General features: G+C 35.6%; 1 non-coding gene across 1 annotated transcript; it reads right to left on the bottom strand.

Moving 5' to 3' along the window:
- Window positions 1-10049: 10049 nt before the first annotated feature.
- On the bottom strand, window positions 10050-10156 carry LOC141636171 (small nucleolar RNA R71). The gene has a single exon (XR_012540803.1). It is a non-coding gene; the product is annotated as a small nucleolar RNA R71 (small nucleolar RNA).
- Between the last annotated feature and the right edge of the window lie 505 nt (window positions 10157-10661).

The following is a 10661-nucleotide window of genomic DNA, read 5'->3' as shown; positions in this document are numbered from 1 at the left end:
TTCAAGCACATCCCATATCTCCTTGGCCGTAGAGCACGAAGAATATCGATCAAACTCTGTAGAAGTCATTCTGTTTTTTAGGAGACTTATTGCTTTGGAGTTCTTTTCGGCCTTCTTGTAGTCGGCCTCAACATAGTCCTCTTCTTTCTTTTCATAAGTAGTGCCTTCTTCGGATGCTACAAGAATTTTGTACGGTCCGTTTTGGATAATCCTCCAGCACTCCCAATCATGACCTTTCACATAGTGAGTCATCATGTTTTTCCATAACCCATAATTCTTCCCATCAAAGACGGGACACTTGAGGTATTTGGAATCCATTTATCACGTGATAGGCAGCGGAATATAAAATGATAAGATAAATAAAAGATAGAAAGATCAGTCTCTTTGCGGTTAGGCAATCAAGAGCACGAGGCTGTGATACCAATTGAAGAGTCTATCGATCTGAAATACTCAAGAGGGGGGGGGGGGGTGAATTGAGGATTTAAAACTTTTGAAAGCTTTTTTGATTGTATGAATATAATTGATTATTTAAAGTTTATTGATTAAACATTAACTTATCAACTAATGAACAAATAAAACAAAGTAAACGAACGAATGAAAGAGAGGAGACACACGGTTTTTGAAGTGGTTCAGTTTCACACATCGAAACCTACGTCCACTATTCTCGATTAATAAATTTAGTACCTTTCTACGGATTACAAATTTACTAACCCAACTCGTACAACTAACTCTAGCTGTAACTCAATGAGTACCGTTAAATACTCGAGTGACTAACTTACGCTAATAAGAAAGCACTAATGATTCTTGCAAAGGTTCACGTTAATGAACAAGTAAGAAATCTATTGAGCACTATTATCTTATAACGATAACTTAACGAACATATGAGTTTAAAACACACGACCTTTCAAAAATAACAAAACGGTTTTCTGCTTGAAATACAAGGTTTTGCTTTGTAAAAATAAAATCAATTTTTATGCTTAAGGTCTCTCAATTAAATGTTACAAAGAGCAAAGTATTTATAGGAAGGAAAGAACAAGGCAACTCGGTTTTGAGAAACCCTAATGGCCCAAAATAGGAGATATGTTAACAAATCATATCTTCTATTATTTCTTTTCTTAAAGCCTAAAAGATAATAAAGAATATTGCAAAAGATAGAATATAATCTATTCAATTATTATCTTTAATATAAATTCTAAGATATGATAAGATTTTCTATAACAAGAATATATTTTATCATAAACAAATATATTAAGTATGATATACAGGATATGTAAAGATATTCTTTATAGAATAAAATCTTCACAAGATATACCTTAAGTTACACGAGATGTCACGGCTCATATGCCTCGTGACTCGTGCAAACTCTAGCTCAATATATGGGTTAGAATTTAGGTTTTAAGAGAGGCTTTGTTGAAACCCTAATTAGTAGCATGGTCCAACTCATAAGTTGACCCAAAATGACTAATAGTCAACGTTCAATCATAAAACTGAACTCCGCACTAAACCGGGCTTAATTAAATAAATACTCTTATCAAAACATTTAAAATAAACTTTAAACAATTTTCAAAACAATTTTGAAACAATATATGTCGTGTACAATAAACTGAGCATCTCAATGTTATAGTAGGAGAGCTATAACATTGAGCTCTTTTACTAGTAATGTTATAGCTGCAAAGCTAAAACTTTACCAACTTAAGAAATTTATTCGTTGTTACCATTACGAGACAATCACCTATACTATTCTAATCTTCATAGGAGATCTTCGAGTATTGGCTACTTCATCATCCAAGCTTGATTAATCTTTAGACGGACTTCGTCTTCACATAATTCTTGAATGAATCTTCAGATTGTTTGATCTTCAACTAAGGCTTGACCATCATACACTTCCATCACAATTCTCTTTGTTGCTTGTAATGAATAATTCTAATCTAAAAGATCTTAACAAACGATTACACTTAACGAGTATATATAATATTAAAACACCTTGACATCATCAAAATATAAACATATATTCTATATGGTTCAACATGTAGTTGTGTTCCGGACCTGACTTTATGCTTACTTTTCACACTCCAATATCGTCACTTGTATACTCGAATTTTCTCGCATTAAGATGTCTAGCTGGGACCATGTTTGAGCTGGCCTGTTTGAGGCCTGTTTTTGGACTGATTTGGGACGGGATATGTAGTGGTGTGAAGGGTGGTTTTGGGTAATCGAGTAGTGGTTGTGTTGTGGCTGATCACGGCTCGCTTTGGAGCTATTACGGCCTGCATTAGCAGCCGTGTTGGTGGTGCTGCAATGCGGTCTGTTATGGTGAGTCTGATGGCTCGGCCGTGGGATTGAGGCCGTGTATGGTTGGTTGTGAGGTCGTGTATGAGGCTGCCAAATAGCTCCTTGAGTCGTGCTTGGTAACTTGTTTGGCATCAAATGTGTTTGTTTTAATTATTAGTTTTCATCTCGTGTTTTATATAACGTAATTCGTTAAATACCGTTCATTCATATATTTTCCTCTCATGATTTATAGTTGTGGAATTCCGTTATTTAATTATTTTTCCGTCTTAATTTTTGGATCCAATATGGGTGCTTGGGACGGGTTTATGAGAACCCAAAATTGGGCTTACTTACATCCATGCTATTGGGTCATATTGTGTTATGTTTTGAAATGTTGGGCTTGTGGTGTTTATTTAATTGGATTTGTTATGTTAAATTAGGCGGGCTAGTTATGTTAAATTAGTTGGATTTGTGTAGATTATTTGATTGGGCTTGGTATGCTTCACTTGTTGGATTTCACATGTTTCCGTTGTTGGGCTTGACATGCTTTATTAGTCGGATCAATCTGATAGTTTGTTTATTGGGCTTATAAATGAGTCACTTGGGCTTGGTCACATTTTATTCCATAAATTTCACATAACATAAATTATTCATTATCGCTTGTTATATATTTTTTTAACCGGCATGTTCATTTATGAAATGAGATATTTATTAATATAATAAAAGTATGAAAGAATTATTATAAATAGTTACTTGTAGTAAGTTGTATATATTCTTATGATAATGCCTTTATGCTATGCCTTTTTGCTTGACTTATCTTTACGCCTCTTTCGGACTGTCCTGACGATTGTGGGTTTAGCTCATATCTTCCGCCTGTTAGAAATCTATATCTCATTATACTCAACAAATTCAAATATGTTATAATTAATTTAGTCATAAAATTAATTTAGATCTTATACATGCAAACATAAATAAAGATAAACAAGAAATCGTTTTCCTTACATTGAGATTTCGGATATATGGGCACAAATGAGTTCTCCTACTCACTTGTTCTTGAGCTTCCTAATATTGGATGAACAAAGGATTCAAGCTTAGAATCCTTCCCAAGGAATTATACCCAAGATAACCTCTCAAAAGATTAATATTATTAATACTAGAACAATATTACTCTAACCAAAAATTGACCCAAAACTATTGTTTTGTCCTCTTGAATTTTCGGCCAAGAGAAGAAGAATTTTGGAGTATTTATTTCTTTAGTTTTTCTTAGAGAGTTTTGTATTTCTTACACTAGAGATATTATGTAAAGTATGAATGAATAATGATAGAGAAAAACTCTCTATATTGCTCTTGAAAAACCGGTGGGGAGAGAGGAGAGGAGAGGAGGAGTGAGCCAATGCATGGGCAAGTCATTCTTCTCAATAAATACTAGGCTTGCATGGCTATAAGCTAGTTATAATCATTATGCTCTCCACTTAATAATTTAACACAAATTAAACATTATACTCCCTCCCATATTTCGGTCTATATTAGATAAAATGGATTCCATTTTATCTTTGTCAATTTATCAATTTGTCACATGTCACAAGTCATGTAAAATTGTCATGTATTTTTAACATATTAAAAATCAATGTATTAATAAAAATACGTCATGTACAAAATCGACTTAGTAATTCACAATTACTTATACCAAAACGGTTTACCAATTATAAATCACAACATCTTGTATTTATAATAAATTATTCATTCAGTTTTAATTATTTCCGTAAACAATAATTTCATCTAAGTAATAAAATAATTCGATTACTTAGACCGTATCTTATTTAATCAAATTACAATGAGACACGTAAATATTACTTCCAAAATCGTCCGTCAATTTTAAGTAGTTTAATTAACCCGTATCGTCATACGATCAATTAAATAATCAATTAAGAGTGTTACCCTTTAGGTATGACCTAAGGGGATCAACTGATCACCACCATCGCACGACAGTAATGTCAAACTCTAGTCAGCCAATCATTACCGATATGTGTGGACCAGTTGACTGTAAAATATTACATCCCACATGTATTCTAAAATGAGACTTAAACATGTGATCATCATGATCGACAGTTGTGATCGCATTATTGTCGGAGGACACATATTCCAACAATCTCCCAGTTGTCCTAGACAAGTGTGCGTCATCAATTCTCTTGTCCTATTACTATCTCCCACTCAATGCAAGGTGTCTTTCAGGTCGTACTTGCAAGTGATCATATCGAGAGTGGTTTCCTCGATCTGGAGAATAACTGATTGACCATTTTTATCTAACATAGATATCTTCCGAGCGTGGCCACGCATTTCTAGTTCATTACTCCTCGAGTGGCCCTGAGATATTGTTATAACCCTGACAAGGGGTGGACAATTCATATCACACTTATTCCCTTCGACTAGCCACAACCATCATAACCCAAAATATGCCTATTTGACCCCATTTACGAAGGTCGTAGTAACACAAATCAAAGTTAATCTGAAACTGTGCCATCTTAGGCGAACAGTCTTTAGTCAAAAGAATCGACTCATTAGAATACTATAGTAGCTCTCGCCACGACCAGGCTATATAAATTTGCCAGAACTCTATAAGCGGTCATAAGGCCCGGCAAAGTGTTCCTAACAGTCTGCCTATGTGATCGACTAGTCATCACACATGACTCCATGGCACTTGAACTTGCCATCAATCGCATCACACTCTAGTCACTTGGAGACGTCACCTCATGCAAGTAACTATGGGCGAATACAATGCTAATCCGTGTTCACTTTAACGAGGTTCAATTGTCTCTACAACCCGTTTGGATGTAACAAAGTATAAGGTGAGTTAATAATAACTCAAACGACGAATGTCGACATCACATTCGGGTAGTCAATGCCATATTAAAACCTTGTGATGTATATCGTAAGTGTGTAAACATTAGTCGATTGGAATAGAAGTTTAACATACTATGTGTCCATGTGTTCAAACTTCTTATATTGCATTTTCTTTATATTCATGTTATCTCTCATAGCATGAACCTTACCAAGTACACATATAGGTTCCCAACCTTGGTTTGGGTTCTTTATCTTGAAAGAACTTTCTTGTTGTTTATCACATAACCAACGAATTTGTGGTGGATGATATAACTTGCACTGGTAAAGTGTTCTACCAACTCAAGATGCACTAGGTATACGTTTTGTAGGGTCTTGCAACAATTGTCAAGATGATTAGCCTAGCACTTCTCACAAGTCCTAGTATATTAGAAAATATTAGTTTTGAGTAACTTCTTACTTTAACTAAGTATCTTTCCAAACTTCTTATTTCTCCTTTTAGCTTGAATAGCATAGGATCTTCATGAATCCTTACGTGTGTTCGAACTTCAATATGTGCAACCTCTTGTCACATAATAGAGTGTTCTGTCCAACACTGGAATCGCTCATTAGTTCTCCTAGAGAATTCATGACGATTCTTCTATGGCTTGCCAATGATTCATCATGCTCTTATGCATATGATTCATTATTGGACATGTGCATGATTATTCTAATGGTGGAAACATTAGTAATTTATAATCATGTGATCAACCATTCTTAGGTTCAATGAATAACCATGACTGCTAATCGTAATTCCATTTTCATTGACATGAATAACCTACGTTTCTCGTTGATTTGATGTGTATATCTCAATACTTATCCAACATCCCATGATGTGATTGGATTCATCATAGTCCATTTTCATCCAGAATTGAAAACTCAAATACTTCATGAAGATAGTACTAGCTCGTCATTCTCAATGAGTAATGAGTTATAATTTTACAAGATGATTTCTCCCACTAAATTTCATGTCTTCACATGAAAATTTCAAACTCCCACTTAATTCCACATGTTTTGCAATTGACTACTCAATCGAAACATTTCAAGAATTGAAATACAATTTGCTTTGCCAAGTTATTAAGATTCAAACCATATATGTTCCCAACATATCCTTTCAAAATACCTATTTTGAAAAGGTTTAAATCTTAAACTTATGGAAAGAGATTTTAATCTCCAACCTTCATTTTATAATAATGCGTAGCAATGTCATTACTTAAATGTGAATTTCATTTAATATACGTCCTTCTCAAAATACCCTTTTCCGGAAGGAGGTTTAACCATTTCATTTTCATAACGAGGTTAAGTAATGACACTAGCATGGTTAACATTTAACTTAGCTTTCGTAGATATCAGCATATCTTTCTTTGCAACTTTTAGTCATAAATCTCATTTACTTTCAAGGATGCAACTTTGTTTCATTTAGGCTCTTAAGTAAGTATCAATTTTGAAACTCTTGGTCAAATATTGTTCATAAACTAGCCAAATCTCTTGATAAGTCTTTTCATTAGTCATTTTCTTCCAAAACTTTCTTTTGGTCTCCTCGTGTAGTTATTCTTTTGAACATATTCTTTTGATTACTTCACTTGGTCTCTTTTGTCATGTAGATTTCATCTATTCGAAACCATAGATCTCATCTATTCGTGTACATTATCTATATAGGTATACAAATCATTCTTTCTTTCGTAGATCTCATTTACTCAAGTATACACAAATTTGCTTTGTGTTCTTTGTGTCTTCATTTTTCTCCCACTCTATCTTTAGAATAAATACACTAGAGATTCAAAGATAGCTTATGAGACACAAATAATAATTTTGAAGTATACGGAGGACTATCTCATAGGTTGACTAATTGTTTTAGATTTGATAAGTGTACTTGGTGATTGACATTCCTTTAAGAGAGTTCATCAACTCAACATCACTTTATAATTGATCATACACAAGCCTTAAGCTTGTGGACATATAATGAATCCCATCATTATAGTTGTCTATTAGATCACTTTAAGTGGATGATCATATGTTTCTATGTGCAAGCATATAAAGACGAATTTTTAGAACAAAGAAAATACGATAAAAGGAGTGACTTGGGTTGCAAACCAAGCCACCATTATCCAAAATACAACAATTGTTTAGAAAGGATCAACCATTTCCATGTCGAACACGGAAATCAAAATAGTTCTAAAAAACCGTAACATAATTTAAAATAAGACAATAATAAAAAGACAAGCTTCATTGGAAGCTACTCCTAGCTCCTTGATGATTTCTCAAGCTTGCTTTTCCTTTCCCTTGTCTTTGCTTGGAGGAGGCCTTATTTACAATAAAAAGGGGATACATTATCACAACTTTGTATCAAAATAGCATAGTTGAATTAGAAACATAAAAGAAAGGATAGTCATTTACCTACTGGAGTGATCTTTCCAGCTTTGATGTCACCACGATACTTGGACCAGTTCCTTTTCCAATGTCCAACACCATTACAATAATGACATTTATCAAGAGGACCCTTCTTGGTCTTGGAAGTTCTAGCTTCAAAAGCCATTGCCTTGGTGAAAGTGGGAGCTTGCTTCTTACCCTTCTTCCCATTCTTTTTGAACTTCCCCTTGCTCTTGGTGCTTATGTTAAGCACATCCTTAGGTGGGTTAACATTTAACCCCATGTCTCTTTCGGCTTGCACAAGTAACTTGTGCAACTCTTCAAGAGACACGTCTGATGCGTGTCATTTATATGACGTTTTACACCTCATTTTACACGCATTTCAGAGCTCATTTGTGTAGTTTAAGCTACCATTTCCCCTATTTCCATCTACTTTTGTGTTTTTGTACATTATTGCAGAAATGTGAAGAATTCAACGGAAATTGAGCTAAATCCATCCCCGAGTATCCTGCATTGTATTTGACGTGAAGATTTCACTTAAGGAACGAGCTTGGTGCGCATTTCAAGGCCCAAAAGACAAATCCACGAGATTATAGAAGCCAACTATCAGCTACTTCAGTCGATCGACCAACCTGCGGGATCCAGTAGCTACTGTACACTGCATCTTAGTCGATCGACCGCCGTGCTTAGTCGATCGACCAAGCCGCTACTTCAGACGAGAATTAAAAGATCAAGAAATAGCAAGCCCATAGTACATTAGGTTTTAGAATAAGAAATACGTTGTATTCTATATAACGTAAGCTAGGTTATTTAGTTTTGGGATCTAGTTTTTAGCATACAGTTACTAACAAAATTCATGAGTTTATTTATTTTCCGTCAATAAAGTTACTCCTTGGCAATCGGTTTCTGGATCCTTTTCTCTGCAATTTCGGTATTTCCTCTGTTCTTATTTTCAGTTCCATTGCCTTTTATTGTTCATAGATATAGAATTTCTAGTTAGTATCAAAAGCCAATTATCGTTTATCGCTTTTTGTTATTTGATTATTTCAAGTATGAATTCGATAGTTTATTTTGTTATGATTATTGTTGTTTTATTCAGTATCATGAGTAGCTAAATTAATTGTGCTAGGATGTAGGGGAATTATAGTGTAGGCGGCACTAGAATTAGGGAGCCCTAATCGCGTGTTGGTCGATCGACCACCCTACCCAGTCGATCGACTGACCACGTGAGGTTTACCTTCGTTTTAATTGATTTAAATGTTGTATTTGACGAATCAAATGCATGCGACTAGTTGAATGCTTAATATATGACTGAACCATTAGATCGAAAGATAGGGAAAGTTGTTAGATCACCAATTAACATGACTAAACTATGCTGAGATCGAAAGATAGGTAAAGTTTAGATTATAAGTCACTTTTCAGGACGAGAGTCAGTATTAGTGATATTAGGGACTTGTAGCGAGATCGAAAGATGCTATTTGTTAAGAGTGGGCCGAGAGGACCTCTTGTTTTCCCGCCTTATGTGTTTGATTTAGACCTTCTTAGTTTGTTGTCGCCGAAACTATAGTGAACCGACCATCCTTGCACCCCTTTAATATCTGTTTTTATCCGTCTTTTTAGTTTATTGTCTTTTATCGCCTTAGCTATAGATCAAATCAACTCAAAACCCCCCACATGCCTGTTACCTTAGACCGAAATTAAACAACTAGAAATTACGTATGCCTCTCTGTGGTTCGACCCGACTGCCGCTAGCTATAGTTGTAGTTGGAGATTATAAATTTATTTTTGACACCTCACGACGGGTATCAAATTTTGGCGCCGTTGCCGGGGAGGCAATTGTTCTAATTTTTAGTTGTTTTATTTTAGTCTGTTTCTTAGTTTAAGGGACATCCGTTCCTTAAACTTTTCTTATATTCTTTTTGTAGTTTCTTCTTATGCGCAGGTCACAGGGTGGTGAATTAGTACCTTTCAATCCTGAGATTAAGAAGACCTTGCGTGAGTTGAGACGATCATCTAGGATATTGCCGACAGAGGAAGAGCTTAGTACTCTGTCTAGTTACTACGAGAACGAATTGTTCGAAGAAGACCCACCTACATCTCCTGCTTCTACCTCTTCAGCTGAGACAGTCACATCTCCGGAAATTCCAGTCATGGTGAAGAAGCAACTATAGCAAGTCATTTCGAGCCGGCAGTTTTGCAAATCTATACAAGGGGTTCGAATTACCTGGAGCTGATAGGAAATTCGAACCGAAGGCTTCCTATATCAACTTAGTTGAGGGGAACCAGTTCGGGGGTGCTGCAAATAAAGATGCAGCCAAGCATATGGAGATATTTATCGATTATTGCTGTTCTATACCCCCATCGATCGGTGTGACCCAGGACCAGATAAAGGAGACCATGTTTATATTTCACTCCGTGATGCTGCAAGGGAGTGGTATAGAGATCTGGATCGAGCCGCTCATGGGATCACCGACTGGAATTCTTTGGCCTTGGCATTCTACAAGAAATACTTCTCTGCCTCGAAGACGAATGCCATTAGAGCTCAGATCACGAGCTTTAAACAGGGACCTGATGAGAACTTTCATGAAGCATGGGTCCGTTTCAAGAAGCTGGTGCGAACTATTCCGCACCATGGGTTCAAAAAATGGAGTCTTTGCAATCAGTTCTATAACGGGCTGTATGACGATCAGAGGGCTATTTTGGATGCTGTAGCCAATGGCCGATTTGCTGAGAATATGGGAGAGACTAAGGGGTGGAGGATCATTGATGACTTAGCCACCCATAAAGCTGAATATGGGAATTCGAGAGGCAATCAGAGGAGGAGTGCTGAATCCCCTTCTGTAGCTGCATTAGAGGCTCTCACGGCGAGGTTTGACAAATACTGTGGGAAATAATCTGTATACTTCCCTTTAACATGAAGGATTATAACGATTTAACAAAGATGATCTAAGGTCATAAAATAAAATACATAAACAAAAGTAAAAGGATTTAGAATTAACCTCAGGTCCTAGCAAAATTGGCCTAAGAACAATATCAAAATTGATATTCGTCTATTAGTTGCACCCAAGACGATCTGAGATATGCCCTTTGATTATGCTAGAAATCAATCTAAAATTTTCTGTAAAATTTTATTGTCTTTGTGT

Source organism: Silene latifolia, chromosome Y (assembly GCF_048544455.1).
Source record: "Silene latifolia isolate original U9 population chromosome Y, ASM4854445v1, whole genome shotgun sequence".
Lineage (NCBI taxonomy): Eukaryota > Viridiplantae > Streptophyta > Magnoliopsida > Caryophyllales > Caryophyllaceae > Silene > Silene latifolia.
Note: the sequence above shows the minus strand (reverse complement) of the source record. Positions and strands in the feature narration are given on the sequence as shown.